The sequence below is a fragment of the Narcine bancroftii genome, chromosome 2 (genome assembly GCF_036971445.1).
Source record: "Narcine bancroftii isolate sNarBan1 chromosome 2, sNarBan1.hap1, whole genome shotgun sequence".
In the NCBI taxonomy this organism is placed as follows: Eukaryota; Metazoa; Chordata; class Chondrichthyes; order Torpediniformes; family Narcinidae; genus Narcine; species Narcine bancroftii.
The window spans coordinates 144823384-144844159 of record NC_091470.1 but is presented as its reverse complement, the minus strand read 5'-3'; the positions used below and the strand labels follow the sequence as shown (position 1 = coordinate 144844159).

General features: G+C 40.8%; 1 protein-coding gene across 13 annotated transcripts in view; it reads left to right on the top strand.

The window, feature by feature from the left end:
* The window catches only part of rerea (arginine-glutamic acid dipeptide (RE) repeats a), a 502370-nt gene that overhangs the window by 343949 nt on the left and 137645 nt on the right, over positions 1–20776 (top strand). The gene's annotated exons all lie outside the window — the stretch shown is intronic.

The following is a 20776-nucleotide window of genomic DNA, read 5'->3' as shown; positions in this document are numbered from 1 at the left end:
CAAATTTACTTCTCTGGCATCTAGCAATACTCATAGGTGCTAGATTCCATGAGGTTTCATTGTACTTGAGATCTTCATACTACGGTTCATATTTGGCAAAATGGAGTTCTGAAATGTGATTTCTTAAGAGGTTTTTACCTTGACTGCTGATGTGAGGCTTTTCATCAGTTTACCAGAAAAAACACAATGCTGGAGAGACTCAGACGGTCAAATTGTGTACTTTATATCGCAAAGGAAAAGATACATAATCAACATTTCAGGCTTGAGCAAAATGTAGGCAGGCGCCCGTGCTCACACCTTGATGAAGGGCTCAAGCCCGAAATGTTGGTTCTCTATCTTTGCTGTATAAAGGACACTATTTGACCTACTGAGTTTATCCAGCACTGTATTTTTACTTCAATCATGGTATGTGCATACTTTTACTCATTGTTTTACCAATTGGATTTAAAGATGCTTTTTATTACGATCATCTGACCCACCTGGAATTCACCTTGAAGCTGTAGTGTGTGGGGCAACATTGGTGGTGTTACCAAACTCTTCCTTGAGTTTGGTCGGCGTACTGCTGATCGTCAGCTAATTTAGCAGGGTGTGGAGGGTGGGCATGGAGAGAGGATGGGTTTAGGTGACCTGCCCTGAGGGGTAAACTAATTTTCTTCATTGAATAGGTGATGGGCATGGGAACAATTGGTGAGTTATCTTGCCTGTGACTTTTCTCAAAGTTGGAAATGGCCTTCCACTCCTTGCAGCCCAAAAAGAATGACATCTGAACCACCCTCAAGAGTCTCCATTTCAATCATCGAGGAGGAAGCAGGAGTTTCAAAACCGTTCATTTCAAGCTTCCATCTTCATTTAATTGTTTAGCCAAAATACCAGTGTCACTTTGGCTGATATTTTAGACAAGCAATTACTTGATTGTAAAACAGTTTTTAAAAAAATTACTTCATTCCTGGACTTTTAATTTTTTTAAAATTCAGAGATGAGGCCTTCTGACCCAAGAGCCTGCCCTGCCCAATTAGACCCATGTGACCAATTAACCTATTGAACCTCTTTGGAATGTTGGTGGAAACCAGAGCACCTGGTGGAAACGCACACAGGCACAGGGAGAACGGACAAACTCCTTACAGACAGGGCTCTGGATTCGAACCTGGGTTAAAATAAAATGTAAAATAAAATTTTATAGAACACAATAACAGGCCCATTCATCCCATGAGCTTGTGCTGCCCAAATAACATTCAACCCAGTATGTTTTGAAGGGTGGGAGGACACCCAAAAGAAACCCACACAGGCACAGAGAAATGTACAAACTCTGTACACACTGAGTTAGATTTGAAACCAGGTCACTGGTGCTGTCATAAATATAAAATAAAATTTTATGCAGCATGGAAGCAGGCCATTTCAGAACATGAGCCCATGCGTCCAAATATCCTACAACCCCAGTATGTTTTGAAGCATAACAAAAATCCAGGGAACCCGGAGAAAACCCACGCAAACATGGGGAGAACTTGCAAACTCCTGACAGACAGTGGCGGATTTGAACCCGGATTGTTGGCGCCGCCCCCATCTGCTCACTCTTCCCTTTGTATCCTGCCAACCAGAGTCCCAGATTGAACTGGAGGTCTCACTGCCACCACTCAGCCACAGTTATATTAAAATATGGTACAGGAGCTGGGTTACTGAAAAGTAGGGCCAGGTGGAAAGAACAGGAGGCTCCAGCTGTGGGAAGAGATACAGGGTGAACAATCGGTCAAAGCTCTCCATCAAATCACTTTGCTGATCTTCTCATTTCCTGACTCAAGGTGAAGGTAAAATGCTGGCATGCAGCTTGGACGAGTCAGTCAAATATAGAGATAATGATCTGCACTGTTTTTAAGTTGATAGAGGCAAGATCCTGTTTTCTTAAAAAGCATTGAATTCATTTCTATGACCAGTTCCCTTGACAGCTCGTTCATCCAGGAGAGTCCAGTTTTAATCTCCAGTCTTGTTCATTTGAATCTGTGCCCTTCTTTGTTCTGCTGTCACAGTTCAGTTGGAAACTATCTGGCAGATTTAGCTTTTCCGAACCTTCTGATTTGATTAATTTATTTCTGTTCTTTCCTAACCTTGCCGACAAGTAATTGTGAGGATCAAAGCATAGTTTCAGTACACTGAAGGTATTGGTGTTTTTATCCACTGCATGACAATGGCAGCAATGTTTTGTACATGCAAGTGTGTCTGGTCTTATTATATTGCAGCTACTTGAAATATTCTGGACAGCTGCATCCTGTTTACAAGACAGATCTGCACCTGGTAGTCTGAGTCTTGCCAGAGATGTTAGAAAATCTGCTTTTCTTAGCTCAAAGAAGGACTTCATGTTACATGCAATGTCACTTGGAAATTGTTCAGAATTATTCCATATTTAGCTGTTGAATTTATTTTGATAATATTTCAAATTTCAGTTGCAGCACATTTTAAATTTTCAAATGGAATTACCAGGGGTCAAAATCTTTCACAGCTGATAGCTATTTTAATAAATAAACAGTGTGTGCAATTTTCATAAGTGGCCGCAGGACAAATTTGCCCTGAATGATGATGTTGTCCAGCTCCTGAATGAAGGCTTCACATTTTCAGTTCGTCTGACCAGCACCGGTATTTCATGACATGGTGAGGCTTTTAATCAGATTTTGTGCACTCACATGCACTTCCTTTGCAGGATTTGGAGAACTTAACTTTTTAATATTTCTCTGAAATGTTCCCCCACCCACTCACCACACACACACACACACACACACACACACACACACACACACACACACACACACACACACACACACACACACAGCATTGGTGCTGCGCAATTGCTCAGCAAAAGGAGGTGTAAGGTGCTCCTTCCGTCCAATAGCCTACAGGTCACCCTTGGGGAAGGTGTAGTCCCTGTTTAGCCTCTCAATCAGGATCACGTGATGCCATGCATTGCATATGGTGATGTTTTTTCACAAGCAGATTCTACAAATTGGAATTTATGGTTGTAAATCTAAAAACGCTGGGCAGATGAATCTGCTAATCAATGGCTAGGGTTACCTGTCCAGTATGGACACTACAACTGAAGAAGGCAACAGGAAACCACGTCAATATTTTTCCTTTGTATAATCATGAACTCAACATCAACTACGGCCTCAGCTCACAGATGGAGCCTTCACCGAAAGAGAACAGGAGAGGCAACAACTCCAATTCAGAGGGTCAGAGGTCGTGATGGATGGAGACACATGGTCTCCCATGCCAAGCAGCAAGGCACCTGAATGAATGAATATAAATGCCACTGTTTGACCTGCTGAGTTTCTCCAGCATTATGTTTTTACTTCAAACATGGTGTCGGCAGACTTTTGTGTTTTAATTCTTCTATTTCCACCCTATGTTCCAAGAACTTGGGTTTCTCAGGGCATTGTTGCTGAATCCATTTAATTATATTTACAGTAAAGCTTGGTGACATATTCTGCAATCCAACTCATTTGAATAGTCAACATTTCAGAACTTACTCAATGTAGTTTTCCATCCTCGAGTATCTGGATTCTGTGTTAGGTCAAACCAATGCGTAACAGCCGCATCTAACGGGAAGTTCACCAAATGCAGTTTTCACTCTTGTTCATGGATGCATCTGGGTGCACAACCAGTGCTCTTCAATTTCCAGAAATATAAATGCTGCACTGTTCTTTATCGTAGATCTATTTTAATTTTTTCAAGGTAATGCATTTATTGAGAAACATAACTTTGCTTGATCATCAAACTTAATTAACTGGCAAGTATCAACTCCAACAGGTCTTGGATGGCAGACCCATCGCATTTTATAGGCTTGGCATGTGCCACTGAAATGAGGTGTGATCCCTGTTGTAACTAAGAATCAGTTGGAAGTATCAAAGTGGAAAGCACTTCAGCTAAGCTTGAACAAAGATCTGCCCAGCCTAGCTATGACGCAGTTTAAGGATACCAAGGCAAATTACAGTAACCCAAATTGAACCCATGCAGAGATTCTAAACTTCAATTCAGGTTTGGAGTTAAAAGTATGGGTTTCAGTCTTTTTGGTGCAAATGATGGTGCTTTAGTAAAGCATGCTTTATATTAGGCTCTGCTCATAAATTGCTTGATTCTAATCTAAATCCTTTTTTGATCTTTCACTGTGATGGTTTTTTTGCCTCCATTGCAAAATTCACTTTTCAATTGTCAAATTGTCCTGGTGCAACTCTTGAAAAGGCTCGTGTATAGAATGAAAAATACCAGGTAAATATCATTGATTCAATAGCGACAGCAGAGCTGTGGTTTGATTGGTGGGAAGTGCTATATTGATATGACATGGATGTCCATGTTTCTTTTCCACAATAATAAAGAACTTTTAAAAAAATATCCTCTCCTTTGCTTGGGGATAAATGATGAGACCTTGAGCACACAGTAAAGTGGAGTCTGTGGAGCAATTCCACTTTACTTTTTTATAAATGAGCTTTTAACTTGAAAAGAATAATCTTTTTCATTGCATAAAAGGGGATTATTTATGGATGAAAATTTTTAAAATCTATTTATGATGCCTTTTTACTCTTCCTTTTTAACAATCCACTTCCTTCGAAATATGATAGCATACCTTTCCAGGGTTTCTTGTTGTCAATGGTAGGTTGAAACTGTTATTCAAAGAATAAAGAACCATAAGTTAGTGAGCATTACAAGCTTGAGTGAATTATAAATATTATTTTGTGATCAGATATGGAATCTTTGTTAATTTGTCTTCCCGTTTTAGGCCAGGGGTGTACTTTTCAGTTCCATGGACGAAATCACAGTAGCCAGGTTGAGGACCTGAGATACTCATTTGCACCTTGCACAATTAGTTTCTTATTTGCAAGACCAAACAAAAACCTCATATGATTAAGAACATCGGATTGGGCAGCTTTTATTAAAAATCTGCAAGCAATTTCAATTGAGCTTTGGAACATGTATTGCTTTTATACATGAAATATCACACTGAAGCAGGGGAATTGCTATTTATTTTGACGACGTAGTACGTCGCAAATTTTCTCAGCTGGACTGTTTGTCAAATGAGGTAGAGAAAGGAAAAAAAATGTAATTTGGTGACAGGCATAATTAGATTTCCGTCAACTGTTTAGTTTACCAATTTTACACAACCATGTTCAAGGCAACACCTTTACAATAAGAAATCTTATTTCTGAAGAGAGGAATACAATAATTGTTGTTCAGCATCTGAACCAAATCAGTGCTCCACTGAAAGTTGAGTACATCAATCCATCAGGTTTACTTTTGGTGTGGAGTTGTGCATTATTCTTATAACATAGAATTCATAGCAGAGAAATTGGCTGTACTGCTCAATGGGTCTGTGCTGATAATTCAAATTTATTTATTTCACTCACCATCTCTTTTCACACTTCCCAACTTAGTTCACACAATATCTTCATGTATTCAGAAATGGTATCTGCATCACTGGTAGACAGTCAAAGACTGAATTGGCCATCAGTGAAGATAACTGGAAGCAACACTGTTTGATGCTCAGCCGGGACCTAATTGAATTTGAATTAATTTTTTATAAGCATAATGATATCAGTAATTAAAATATTTCAAAAGCATGTGTTCTGTGCTTCTCAGCCAGTTGGTCTTGATTAGATACTTCTCTCAATGGTAGGATACTTGCTGTGTTAAACAAGCTCTCCTGTGTGAATATGCTGCAATTTGGAGCAGCTTCCTTGTACCTTAAAGTCGACACACTTGAAAGGTATTTTACAACTTTGAAGTGCTTCTAAGGTTGTGAAGGGCATCCTATAGCACATCATTCACTCTAAACTTCCCCAGATAGGTTTCAGGATGAGAATGAGGATATTTTCAGAACCAAACACACTCTTTTGGAGGAACTCAGCGCGGTGGGGGGGGGAGGGGGGGGGAAGCAGCATCAATGGAAGAAAAAGAACGCTCAAGGGTCCAGTGCAAATAAAGAAATTTTTTAAAATAGTATTAGTTGAAAAATACTATATCAAGCCTGTAATCTCAGGCATGTGATAATCTGCTGCATCTCAGATTTGAAAAAAATTGGTGGAGGTCAGGATCAGAATGAGGATTTATTATCGCAAATGTGTGTGTGTGTTGTAGCAGAATCAGTGCTAACATCCATATTATAACCATCTTACAACATTATAATAATAATCGTGCGCGAAAAGTAAGGCGGCGTCTTGGGTTCATTGATTATTCAGGAATCTGATGGCAGAGGGGAAGCAGCTGTCCTTGTGCCGCTTTAGGCTCCTGTACCTTTTTCTCGATCATAACAGAATGAAGAGGGAAAGGCCTGGGTGGTGGGGGTCTTTGAGGATAGTGGCTGCTTTTTTAAGACACCATTTTATGTAGATGTCCTTAATGGAGTGAAGTCCGGTGCCTGTGATGCCGCAGGCTGAGTTAACAACCCTCGAGTTTCTTCTTGTCCTGGAAGTTGGTGCCTCCATACCAAGCAGTGATGCAACCAGCCAGAAGTTTTCAGTGAGTACCAAACCTTCTTGTCTAGCCGCTGGCGGGCCTTCTTTGTGATTGCATCAACGTGGAGGCTCCACTACTGAGCCTTTGATGAGGACTGAGTTGTGTTCCCCTGACTTCCTTCTGAACTCCACAATCATCTCCTTGGTTTTGCTGATGTTGAGCGCAAGGTTGTTGTTGTTACACCATTCAACAAGCTGATCTGTCTCCCTCCCGTATGCTTTCTCATTGCCGTTTGTGATTCTGCCGACATCTGTGGTGTCATCAGCAAACTTGTAGATGGTATTGGAATTGTGCTTGGCCACACAGGTATGGTTGTATAACGAGTAGAGCAGTAGACTAAGGGCACATGCTTGAGGTGCATCTGTGTGGATGATCATTGAGTAGAGGAGACCGTGTTTCCAATTCATACTGACTGTGGTCTTCCAATGAGCAAGTCAAGAGTGAAATAGTTGCAGAGTGAGGTAACAGAGGCCTAGAGTTTGTAGCTTTATGACCAGAACTGAGGGAATAATGGAATTGGAGGCCAAGCTATAGTCTATGAAGAGCGACTGTATGTACAAATTGCTGTTTACGAGGAGATCCTGAGCTGAGTGGAGAGTCAGCAATATTGCATCTGCCATGGAGCAATTGTGACGATAGGCAAATTGCAGTGGGTTCAGATCTTTACTTAGGTATGTGTTAATTCTGGCCATGACCAGCTCTTGAAGCATTTCACCACAGTAGAAGTTGGTGCTACTGGGCGGTAGTCATTGAAGCAGCCCATGATACTCTTCTTGGGTACTGGGATGATTGATGCCCTTTTGAAGCTGATGGTAACCTTTGGCTGCCACAGTGAGAGGTTGAAAATGTCCATGAACACTCTGGCTGTGAAAATTTTCAGTTCTACCAGGTACGCCATCAGGGAGAGGGTTCGCTCTCTTGAATGATGTTCTGACGTCGCCCTCACAGGGCCCTCAGGCTTTTCAAGGATTATAGTAGGCACTGTTTGGTTCTTCTCAAAGCGGGCATAGAAGTTCTTCAGCTCATTGAGTAGTGAAGCATCGTAGCCATCTATAATGGAGACGTCGGTTAACATCTGCCAAAAGTGAGGATTCTGTTTTGTTTCTGATTGGAGGATAGCAAACATGATTAGAGTATTTAGAAAAAAAGGAGCAAGCAAATGGAGAGTTTTCCCATCTGTTCGCCTGATATCAGTGGCAGGGAAATACTGGAATGCAAAGTAAAGGATCAAGGTGGAAATTGAGCACTCGACGAAAAATCGTGATTGATTTTTAGTGGAGAATGTATTTAGAAAAAATGGATCAGGGAAACCAGTTAATGTATAGATTTTCATAAGACTTTCAATAGTGTTCCACTTGGAAGGTGAACGAATAAAGTTAGATTGTGTGGAATTGATGGTAATATCCCAGCATTGAGCGAGAGGAAGAGTAGGATTAAATAGGCTGGGAGGCTAAGAGGAGTGAGAGAGATTGCTCACTTCTTACAATCTTTATCAGTTATTAGACTGGAACTGACAGGAAATATCTTTGCTCAGGTTGAGCAAACAGAGGCTACAAACTCTAGGCCTCTGTTACCTCACTCTGTTTCAGGGCCCGTGGAGATGGGCACATTGATTCCCTTCAAAGCAGTGATTGGTTGATTTAGGAAATTGCAACTATGCACATGGCTCTTCCCAAATTTGTCCAAGTAAATGTGATGCCATTTCTTCCTCTTCCACCCTTTCAAGCATCAAGTTCCAGTCCCCTCTCATCTCCAGGTGTATTTGTTTTTTCTGCATCTTTTGTCTCAGCCTTCTCCTAGTTTCTTTACTTCTTGGTGTTTAAGCATCTTGCTCAATATTTACTCCATTCATGCCCATTATAATTGTACGTACTTTAGCTAAATCCCTCCTCCTCCTCCTCCTCCATTCCAAAACAAGCAGCCATAGCTGACCGAATCTTTTCTCATCACAGCAGTCTTTCTAGTGGACAATGTCCTTGTAAATATCTTCAGTAGTTTCTGTAGTGCACCGTTCTCTTTTCTGTGATATTGTGACTAGACCTGTGCAGAGAACTCAGCTTATAGTTGTACTGGTGGTGTTTATAGTTCCAGCAGAAACTTCCTGATCTTACATTCTTTGCCTTGACTAACAAAGGAAAACAACCTGTATTTTGAAACCTTATAACCAACCTTCCTGCTACCTTATGGATCCAGAACATTCAGTTGAAGGTCTCTCTATTCCTCCAACCCAATTTGTACTTGTCCCGCAATTATTTATTTATTTTCTTCATTACACCTCCCCATATGCTTCACCCACACGTGTATGTGGGGAAGTGTGATAAGGCACAGAAATGCCTGAATTGTGTTCCATTTGCTGAAATCCAAATCTCAGTCATATGTCTGAGAGCATGGAAGTGGTTCATTTCATCCTCTCTTTTGAAATAAAAGTTCACACCAGCAGTTCTCCCATCCTTTAGCACCACTCTTGTAGCTTGGGGAGATAAAATGTTGCAGTCAGAACCTTCACTGTTTCTTTCCTTGCCGGTTTTGACATCCTGAGATAGATTTCAGCTGAGCCCAATAATGCACCAGCTTTCATTGATGTTAAACTCCTTAATTACAGATCCCTTACCCTGTTTATCCCCTCCGAACATTTTATTAACTGCAACATCAGTGTCATCAAATCTCTTTATTTTAATACCTAAGTTTTGGGCTTCAGTCCCTTCATCAACTTTGAACCCTTCATGAATCAGAATTTAATGTCATGAGCAAGTCATGAAATTCGGGGTTTTGCGACAGTGTCACAAGGCAAACATTCATATTATGACCATCTTACAATATTACTATAAATAGAAAATATAAAAATAATTGTGCATGAGACTGAAACGTTGGTTCTGTATCTTTGCTCTATAAAAGACACTGTTTGACCTGCTGAGTTTCTCCAGCCTCGAGATTTTTCTTTAACCACAGTGTCTGCAGACTTCTGCGTTTTACTTCTTTATTTTTCATGACAACTACAAAATATTGATAATTCAGGCAGTTAATGCATAAAAAAGTTGTTTGATAAGTTTATTTTATTTCCAAAAAGTGAATGTTACCTGGATAATAGTGAGGGTTGAAATACTTAATGTTGTATGTGTCTACATTTTTAAAAACGTATTCTGCGTGATTTCAAATGTGAGTCAGAATGTGACTTGAATCCAGACATGGAGTGTTTAAGACATGGGAATAGATTAAGAAAGATGATGGCAGTGGCTGATGGAGATTTTCCATTGAACAGCTCTGTTAATTGCCAACAGTCCACCTTAGTTTCGAGCCCAGTCTCATGAACAAAGTCATCAGACTTGTTTTGCCATCCTGTGATTTTCTTTCCCATTCAGTGATTTTGTTCTATTATTGTTTGTGGTATTCATTTATGTTGTTGCAGAGAAAGCTTTTCTGTTTAACCGCGTAACAACACAAAGAAATTAAGTTCCTTCAACTTTTGCCTCCACTTCTCTGAATCAAGTTCCCTTAATTACTGAAGGATTTTACAGTCATAACCTTAATTTTTACAGGACCAGTCTTCACAAAGTCACATTTGGATTACAGATATAAAGTACTGAACAGTGCTTGAAGTGGATTTGATTTTCAAAACAGCTGTCTGCAGTTAGACAAATCACTCCTTTAATCTGACATTCTAAATTTTTTAAATGTTCCCATTCCATGTTGCTTATAGATTAAATTAAAAGTTCCTGTTTGTATAATAGTTTCTGTTTGGCTTTTCCTCTAATTATTTTAACCTTGTTCTATGTTTCTTTTTGAATCATGCACCGTCTTCCCTCCCTTTCATTATACTTTCCATCTTTCAGCGTATATTTTTCTTTCCGTTCTAAATGTCCTGGCTCCTCGTACCTATTTTGCCTTTGTACCAAGGCAGACTAAGGCATCAGCCAAGAAAAGATAATGACCAACTTTGAAAGGGCTGAAGTCATGTGGCTCAGACTTTGAACAGGCTTGAGACGTCGTGGTATAATTAACTTGATCCACGACTTGGAATTCCATCTCAAGTTGAGAGGGACTTGAAGTTGGAAGGAGTGATGTGATTGGTGAGTAAAGTGAATTAGAAAATGCAATACTTTGCACAACTCTTGTAGCTTGGGGAAATGAAATGCTGAAGTCGGGGCCCCCTTATCCTGTAACCTCCTGGGATATATTTCATCTGAGCCCAGTAACTTGCCCACTTTCATTGATGTGAAACCACTTAATATTTCATTTTTTAATTCCACCCTAATATTCAACACAACTGCAACATCAGAATCCTATTCCTTTGTTTTCAGTGGCAGTCACATAGTTTTTACAATTCACATCATAGTTTGTGAAAACTTACGTGGTTAACTCAAACCAAAAAGGATTAAGGGAGCTGTGAGGATTTTGTTTGATGTCGAAATGATAAATATTTGGAGATTTCAGGACAGAGTTCATTGAAAAGATAAAATGAATGAACTTCTGGCCAAAATTGAGAATGGAAGTGAGAGTACTAGGTGAAGGTGAATTATTTTTCTCTAGTTTTCAAGATTCAATTTCTTATCATAGTAATAAAACTGTCCTATTACATGAAATTTCGTTTTGCTTGCTGCAAGGCAGACAGATTCGCCACCAGCAGAAATTGCCTCTGTGCCTTTTAGGCACTTAGAGTCAGAGAGAGAGAAGCAAAGAGAGTCTTCTCCCCCACCCCCCCCCCCCCCCGAGTCACTGAGAGACTGTTAATTTGCCTCCAGCACTCCCGCAGCCACCCAGAGTCCATTCCAAACCATTGCAACCTGAGCTTCAGATCTGATCTTCTGACACAGTCAGGAAACCTTCATCACCCTCGACACCTCCTCGCATCCCTGTTCAGATACCTGCTATCCCTCCAGCCAGTTCGGGCCAATCTCCATCAGTCCGCAGCCTGGCGCGAGTCTCCTGACAGCAGACTATAGCTTCTGCGGGTTCCTTACCACAAGTTGCCAGCATGCACTGGTCTCTCCGCCGCTGTGGTCACCATCCCTGCGGGTCGACGTCTTCGCTTCTCAGACGGGGGTGGGGGGGTTGGATGATCTTTCTGTCCTCTGGTGCCCTCCTCCAGTCTTCCGCTTACTTGGAGTCTGCGGCCCCTCGTGCCTGTTGCCGATTGATAGGCTCCGCCATCTTTGGCGCAGACCCACGATTGCAGGATTTCAAATAAAACCACCTTCAGCTCCCTTAATGGGCCATTTAAAGCCAGTGCAGAGCTGACAGCAGTCGACTGGACAGCTGAACCCCGCAGGAGCGCTGCATCTCCACTCCCTCGCTCCCATGGGTCCACAGTAACGGCTCTGGCAGTGCTGCCATTTTCTCATGCATGGAGCCATGCTTCTGTGACCCAATCAACAATTCACAATAGCTGCACAGAAATCAAATCATGGCGAGCAATTGTCAAATGATTTGTAGGAAATGAAGCCTTGTTTGTCAAGTTGCTGAAGGTTTGTTATAATTTGTACCTGTCTCTGACTGACATATCAAATGATTGCTGATAATATTTGTTACTTATTAACCACCTTTTTCTCTGATTTTAAAAAAATCATTGAATTTTGTTTGTGCATCTATTAGCCTATCGACACAATGGATGTCTTTTTGATTTTGGGGTAAAGCTCAGTGTCTTGGTTTGTGGTGTTTGCAGGCACACGCGTGTCTATTGGTAATCTTAGGCAGTAACTTTCAATCACAGCTTAGTGGTTGGGTCACTTAAACTCTGTTAGCACTAAGCCAAGTATAAAGAGCTAATGTCAGTTACAGTAACCACGTGATTAATATAAAAACCTATCTGCCATGCTTTGGTGATCAGGTCATGTGATTGCTAACCCATCATTGAGGTTGCATCTGAACTATTCCTCTGGGCAGGCAAGTCCAGGGAGTAATTGGAGATCTTAACAACAAATCTGTCCAGGCTCACCAGTGAACTATCCACATCCCCTGAGCAAACAACACGGCATATATCTATCGTTAAACAGCACCAATGTGAAATCATGCTGCAGCTAAAGCTCACACATTAAGTCACGTGAATAAACAGTGAGATGCTGGAGGAGCATCAGGGTGATTGAAATGGTCAAGTCTAGACCCTTGAGCAAGACCATTTCTCTCCACGAATGCTGTCTGTCCTTTTGAATTCCTCCGGCTTCTCATGTTTTGCTCAAGATTCCAGCTGGCTGCAGTTTCTCTACCACCAACTCACTTAATTCCATTTATTTATGTGTGTGAGTCATCTGAGGGTTCCCTTGCAGTGCAGCGGACTGCTCTGGGATGTTGCTGCAGGATGGTAAGCTCTTAATTAGGATTCAAATAGTTGATCACCAGTACGCAGACAAGGCTGAAAGATGGTTTAAAATTCAAGATGGACTTCTCCACTGAAGCTAATGGAGTGCTGTTTTGCACTTTTTCCATTTGTTTGAAACATATTCTGGTGTTGGCTTTGTATAATTTAGCATTTCACAGAAAAGTAACAGCAAGGAAGAAGGTTGTTTGGTCCATCGATTCTTTTGATTGTAGCAAGTGTTAAAATGCTGCAGAGTTATTTCTCAGGAGAAATGCCTGAATTCTGCCGTGCTTATTATGCAAACACCATTGAAGTTATTAAGCAATAAAATTAATTCAGTGGATACAAGAATGTATATACAAGTTGTGAATTCAGTTTAAATTGTTGCTGCAAAAAATTCCTGTCCCAAGTAAGCTCGGATAGATAAAACTGATTTTTTTCATTTTAAAATATTTTTATTGTGTTTAACATAACAATCCATATGCAAGTATTCATTAAGCAAGGCAAAATAATAACATATATATAAAACATAAAATTAAAGTAAAACGCATAATATGACAAATTTTAACTTCCAGCCCAATAAATGTGGTTGCCTATTGAAATGATTATATGTATAAATCAGTTAAATACTTGTGATAGTACAGACCTATCACCAATGTATATAGTTACAGTATCTAGAGTATGTAATGACTGTGCTTACAGCGATTGGCTGAGAGCTTAGCCGCGCCTACTGTCTGGGCCTTAAAGGGTTGTGTCCCTAGCCAGGTCGGATCATTCCGGACTGGTCGGCCACCTGCGAAGAGCTCCTGTCTTTTGCTAATAAAAGCCTTGGTTTGGATCAACAAGTCTTTGGTTCTTTCGACGAGCTCTACAATACTATTATAACAAATCACCTTATACCTTAATAAAATCTATAAAAAAAAGGGATATTATCCAGGATAATCATAATTAAACCCCATAAATCCACTTAGCTAAATGAAAAAAAAGTTGTTGTTCATTGTGGATTGATTTCACATATTTATAGTGATTTAGCCTCAATGGCTAAGATTAAAAATGACTGGGAGTGTGATCTTAATATAACTTTTTCAAATGAGGATTGGTATTCCACTCTTAGTTTGATCAATGAATATTCATTTTGTGCGAGGCACTGTTTATTATAATTTAAGGTGAGACACAGAATACATATGTCACCTTAAATTATCCTGTTTCAATGCAAATGTTGATCTATTTTGTGAAAAGTGTAAATTTTTGAAGCCACACTGATTCATATGTTTTAGCAGTGTCCTAAATTAGGAGGATATTGGCAGAATATTTTTCATTCTTTGTCATCGATTTTTAAGAGTAAATTAGATCTTTGCCCTCTAACTGCCCTTTTTGTTTTTTTTTAACGTGAACCGATAAACTTTTATCGCCATCTCAAGAGAAAGTGTTAGCTTTGAGCACGTTGACAGCCAGACAAGCAGTTTTAATAAATGGAAAGATGAACTCCCACTGACTCATGCACAGTGGTTACAGGATGTAATATCATATATAAATTTAGAGAAAGTTAGGTATAATTTTAAAGATAAAATGTTACAGTTTGAAAAGGTATGAGGCCCATTTATCAAATACTATTATTATTGGCAGTTTAGATGATTTGGGTGCTCTCAAGCTGATCTCTCTGTCATCTGGAGGTCACGACTTGATCCATCTTTGTATTTTTCTTGTAACCTTGATTAGAGGGAGGGGTTAGATTAGTATTAGGGATTTTTTTTTCCTTTTAGATAAGTGGATTTCTTTTTTTTCTTTTAGATAAAACTACTTTTTGAAGATTATGAAATTCAGATAGTTCAAGTTAAGTATGATTACTCTGGTTTCCTGTCCAGTTGTCTGCCTGTGGGACAGAATCTCTAAATTAGCTTGATTGTCAGATATTCAGATGTTGGAATTCCTGTGCCAAATATGTCACTCCCATCTCAATGTCAGTCTGCTGTGAATTTCTGTTGATGCCTGGTCTTCGTCTGTGTCTGAACCAGTGCCTTTGTCTGAGTTGGTCTGCATGAGCATGTGCCTTCCTGTCTGTGTGCCTGCAGGCACTTTTGCATCCATGATGTGTCATAATTTGGTGGGATACCAGAACCAGAACTGTCGGAGCAAGAGGAAGTTGCAGCAAAATGTGGCATCAAGCAGGATGTGTTGATGAGTAGCGGCCCTGTAAAATAAATTGTGAAGACTCGTTTTATTCAAAATCTCTCTCCTTAAACATAACATTAGCAACAAAAATTGGTTTCACATTTTCAGCTGCATGCATTTAGGATTTCTTCTCCAGCAGACTTCTGTCTGACGTGCTACCAATACTGTTTGTCCTTTGAAATAACACTGAGGACCAATCCATCCACTGCTGGGTCCACTGCAAACTGGAGTGTCTCTGATATAATTTTGAAAATCAGGATTGGAGTGATTTAAACAAAAAAAAATAGCATTGAGCTGTCACAAAGCAATCTTGGTGCTACATCACTACATATTGAAGCCTTAATGTTTACAAATTCATATTTATTCGTGCGATGCAAAAATTGCTGGCAAGGTCAGCATTTATTGTTCATCCTTAATCACCACACTGAACAGGGCAGCTTATGAAGCAAATTCAGGCTGCAGTTTAAGAGTCAAATAGAATCAGAAGCCTATTGTGTCAGCATTGGCAAGACCACAAATTTCATGGGTAGATTTCTGGAACAATCCTAGAGCAAAGAGCAGTAACTCCTGGAAATGAGGGGAAAAGGTGGCATCTCTGAAAAGAGCAACAGAGCGAATAGTTCAGGACAGTAACCTTTCATCAAAAATGCACTTGAAATTTCTCCACAGATTCTGCCTGACATGCTGAGCATTTCCAGCATGTTCTGTTTTATTTTGTGAAATTCGAATGGTTTTGTGGTCCTGTCGAGCAATGCTTTTAATTCCAGATTTATTAATCATTGATCCCTTTTAATTCTGCTGACAATTATCACCTATTAAGAAAAAGGCATTCTTAAACTACAATGGGCATTCAAATAATGACAACATTTATTTTCTTTAGGAATAGTCAGGAACCTGTTGAAGAAAAAAAATAAAAGCTGTTTATTTGAAAGAAAACTGGCTTGTTATTTCTATCCTTGCATATTCTCTCTCAACGTGTGGATATTCCCAGCAAATTCTTTTTTTTTTGTTTTTGATTACTAACACATGCACGATTTGGCCTTTGGATCAGTCAAACTCCTGTTTCAAAATAAAGTGCAGAAATAAAAGCTGTTTGTTTGGAATAAAATTGTCTTGTAATTTAGCTGGTTTCAATACTTGCATCTTGAAAACAACATACTGGAGGCAAACAAATTGCTGAGCTTATCATCAATTGACATTCTCCAGGCCGAATTTTTGGAGAAACTGCCTTTCAGGTGAGGATTTTAATGAGGTCTTGAGAGCTACATTAAAGTCCTTGCAACCGATTGGTCCTGTTTGTAGTCATAAAGTAAAATGTTGCAACATAACAGTTTTGTGATTTGCAAGGTAATACTGTTGACAAATGGGAATAAAAGTATTATGGCTGACAGTAAGGTATGATGCAGTCATATTAGTTTTGAAAAATGTTCCTTAAACTGAAACGACTGCCCACAAGTGACAGTCATGCAGTTTCTAACATAAACAAATATTTCTGGATAGCTGTAACATGGAAACTGAAACTTTAAAGCATTTATTTTAAAACCACATTTCCTTCATCAAAGTCTGATTGATTGGTTGTGTAGTTTCCTTATAAACAATGAGATTTTGTGCTATAAAATGGGCAAAGGAGCATATAATAATTGGCCAGAGTTGTTTTTTATTGAATATTTTATTTTTGACTTTCAAACTCATCCAAATCCAAACAAACAGTCTAATCTCTTTCAACATTAGTAGATAACATATAGAGTCTATATTTTCACCACCCCTCTCCCCTCCCTCCCATACCCTAATGCAACAGATTATATAAATTAAACAAATGCAAAGAACCAGATATCGACAAAGTTACAAACCCTTAAGGCAGGGGTGTCAAACTCAAATTCACAAAGGGCCAAAATTAAAAACTTGGACTAAGTCAAGGGCTGAACTAAATATTTATTGAAAATTTTCAACAACATTTGCATGTTTTCTCTTCTTTCAACATATGTAATGTTAAACTTTTTCTTATTAAAATAAATGTTTAATAATAGTTTTGGATAAACTCTTTCCAGAAGCATTAACAAATGAGAAATAAAATATTCAATAAATAATATTTCTCTATAGAGGATTTGTCAAATGTTGCTAGTGTGCTGTCGAATAGTAAAATCTGAGGGCTATTGAGAATGTGGGAGAATAACATGATTCCTGAAACAATCAAATGGGTGACTGATTGTGGGCATGAACTCTAGCAGGGTTATTTGCCATGCCCTTTTTCCATTGGTACAGATATCCTTTGATTTACACACTTTTCAAGTTTTATGCCTAATGAGCTTGTATCCAGGTGCAGGATCATTTTTAACCAGGAATATATTTATCACTGTGACATGAAACTATTGGAAGATCGTTTTATCCTGAGATTAAAGTTCATAATCCTTACTCAGGCCTGTGTGCGGGAGGGCGGGGTTTGCTGGCGATCGGGTTGGACAGTGCGGGGGCATTGGCTCTCGCTGCAGGGCGGCATCTCGGGGGATCAGCGGCCCCGTCACCGTGAGTCGCGGGTCGGCCTGCGGCAGGGAGGGGGAGTGGGCAACGGTCCTGGCGAGGTCAGGCCCGAGGCCTCCGGTTCCGGGCGCTGGGAAGCGGCCTTGGCTTCCCCTGGCACCGGCCAGGCCCCAAAACCAGAGTCCACGGTGAGACCCTGCAACGTAAACAGAGGAGGTGGGGGCGATTGGCGGGCTGACGCCAATGCATTCTGGGATTTGTTGTATTACTGTGCATGCGCTATACTGGCGCGGCGGCCAGCGGGCCACCTCTAATACATTTTTGAAATAATCTTGCGGGCCAAATATAATTATATTGCCCGCGGGCCAGAGTTTGACATGTGTGCCTTAAGGGATTTTAAGAAAAACCCAAAGAAACCTAAAACAAAGCAGATAAGGAACAAAATACAAGAGCATGTTATTGCTCTTTTTATAGTCTAATAATAAATTAAAAATGTAATATACATGATATACTTCAGCTTTTGCCTGCCATAAGGCAAACCAAGAGTCACCATTAGCATTGCGCGGTGCCTCTAACAATGGGAGAAAGAGAAATGACAGAGAGTCCACGGATTTGCAACTAGCACTCATGTGGCCTCTGTAGCCTCACAGACTCCAGTTCAAATGATCTACAACCCGAGCTCCAGATCCAAACTTCCAATCTGACCAGGAAGCCTTCAGTGCCCGAGGCCCTTCAGGAGCCCTTTTTGCCCTCAGCACCCTCTTGAATCCCAATTCCGATATCTGTTTCCCAAGAGCCAGTCTCCAGCAGCCTGTGGATCCTTCAGCTGCGATCGCCATCCTGTAGGGTCATCTCCTATGCTTCTCTTTCTCAATAGGATGCGTTTTTCCTGTTTTTGGTGCCCTGCTATGGTCCACTCCAGGGTCTGCAACCCCTCGTGGTATGCTGCCCAGCACAGATGCCGCCATCTTGGGCACAGAGCCCATGGTCACAGGATTTTAAAAAAATACAGTTGGCTCCTTTAACAGGCTGGACAGATCTATTGATTAAAGCAGCTCTGGGGGTGAACCATTTTTTTTAACCACAGTCACTGCCTGATTTGCTGTAATTTTCCACATCCTCCTCCTCCTTTACTGTGAGGATGTCACCGCTTTCACATGTCCCTTTGCACATGCATTCTCTCTCCTTTCCCTCCTCCCCCACCCACCCATGCATCTATCTCTCTCTCTCCCCCCCTCTCTCTCTCTCACACACACAGTCCTGGTTCTCACCTGACCAGAAACATGCCCAATGTTTAATCCATATCTCTCTCTCTCTCTCCATATGAAGCCAAACTTGTTTTCCTTGTTGTTCCACTTTTGGTGAAGGCCCTTTAATCTGCAACGTTCTCGTGGTGTTTACTTTCCCAACAGGGTGCTGCAAAGTGCTCCCAGCTTTTTCATTTTGCACACAAATGCTGATGACGTTCAACCCTGCCACACCAGAGCCTGCCTTAACCCCAGAATTCTATTTTTTCTCCTTTAATAGCAGTGATTTCTTTCCAACCAAGTATTGGGAAAAACTGAAGCCATTATCAGGTTCCTATTCTCAAACCAGCAATTATCTCTCTCTCTCTCTCTCTCTCTTCCACCCCCCACCCCCGTCTTTCCATTTGCCTGAAACTGAACTCTTTACCACTTGATTGTAAGGTGAGCATTTGACCAGACATCCACATGATCATGAAGGGCGACCCCATTCACCTCCTTAACACCTTTTGATCTCAACTTTGCGTAAACTATAACTGTTCAGAATTAGGATTTATTGTCATGAACAAGTCATGAAATTCGGAAGCTTCCAGCGGCCTCATTGGGCAAACATACATCTTAGGACTATCTTACGACATTACTAGATTAAAAAAATAGCAATTATAGGGCATGAAAAGTTAGGCAGTGTCTGGTTCATTGATTGTTCTGGAATCTGATGGCAGAGGGGAAGAAGCTGTCCTTGTGCTGCTCGTCTTTAGGCTCCTGTACCTTTTCCCCGATGGTAGCAGAGTGAAGAGGGGTGGTGAGAAGCTTTGAGGGTAACCTCTGTAGTTTATTCTTGCTGTGAACGTTGGCAACTCCATACCAGGCAGTGATGTAACTAGCTAGAATGCTCTCCACGGTACACCTGTAGAAGTTTACGAGAGTCTTCAGTGACATACTGAATCTCCTCAGACATCTCACAACGTATAGCCGCTGACGAGCCTTCTTTGTGATTTTATCAATGTGGAGGCTCCAGGACAGATACTTGGAGATATTGACACTCAGGATTTTGAAATTCTTGACCTTCACTACTGAGCCCTTGATGAACATTGGGTCGAGTTCCCCTGACTTCCTCTTGAAGTCTACAATCATCTTAGTTTTGCTGACGTTGAACACAAGGTTGTTGCTGTTACACCATTCAACGAGCTGATCTATCTCCCTCCTGTTCGCTTCTTTATTGCTGTTTGTGATCTGTTGACAAACTTGTTTCTGGTATTGGAATTGTGATTGGCCACACAGTCATGGTAGAGCAGTGGGCTAAGCACATGTTCTTGGGGTGTGCCTGTGTTGATGATCATTGAGGAAGAGACGGTGTTTCTGACTGGTCTTCCAATGAGAAAGTGAAGGATCCATTTGCAGAGAGGGGTACAGAGGCCTAGAGTTTGTAGCTTCTTGACCAGCACTGAGGGAATAATGGTATTGGAGGCCGAGCTGTAGTCTATGAAGAGTGGCCGTGTGTATGAGTTGCTGTTTTCAAGGTGATCCAGAGCTGATTGGAGAGCCAGCAATATTGCATCTGCTGTAGAGCGATTGTGACGATAGAAGAATTGTAGTGGGTCCACATCTTTACTTTGGAACATGTTAATTCTGTCCATGACCAGTCTCTCGAAGTATTTCATCACAGTAGAACTCAGTGCTATTGGGCGGTAGACATAGAGACAGCCATCGCTACTCTTCTTGGGTACCGGGATGATTGATGCCCTTTTGAAGCTGGTGAAGACTTTTGACTGCCACAATGAGAGGTTGAAAATGTCCGTGAACACTCCCGCTAGTTGTATGGCGGAGATTTTCAGTACCTTGCCAGGTACATCCTCAAGGCCTGATGCCTTGCGAGGGTTCACCCTCTTGAATTGATGTTCTGACGTCGCCCTCAGAGACGGATATCACAGGATCCTCAGCCTTTGCAGGGTTTCTCATAGGTATTGTTTGGTGGTTCTTCTCAAAGTGGGCATAGAAGGTCTTCAGCTCATCGAGTAGTGAAGCATTGCAGCCATCTATAGTGTTTACCCTTGCTTTGGAGGCTGTAATGGCCTGTACTTCTTGCCATAACTGGTGT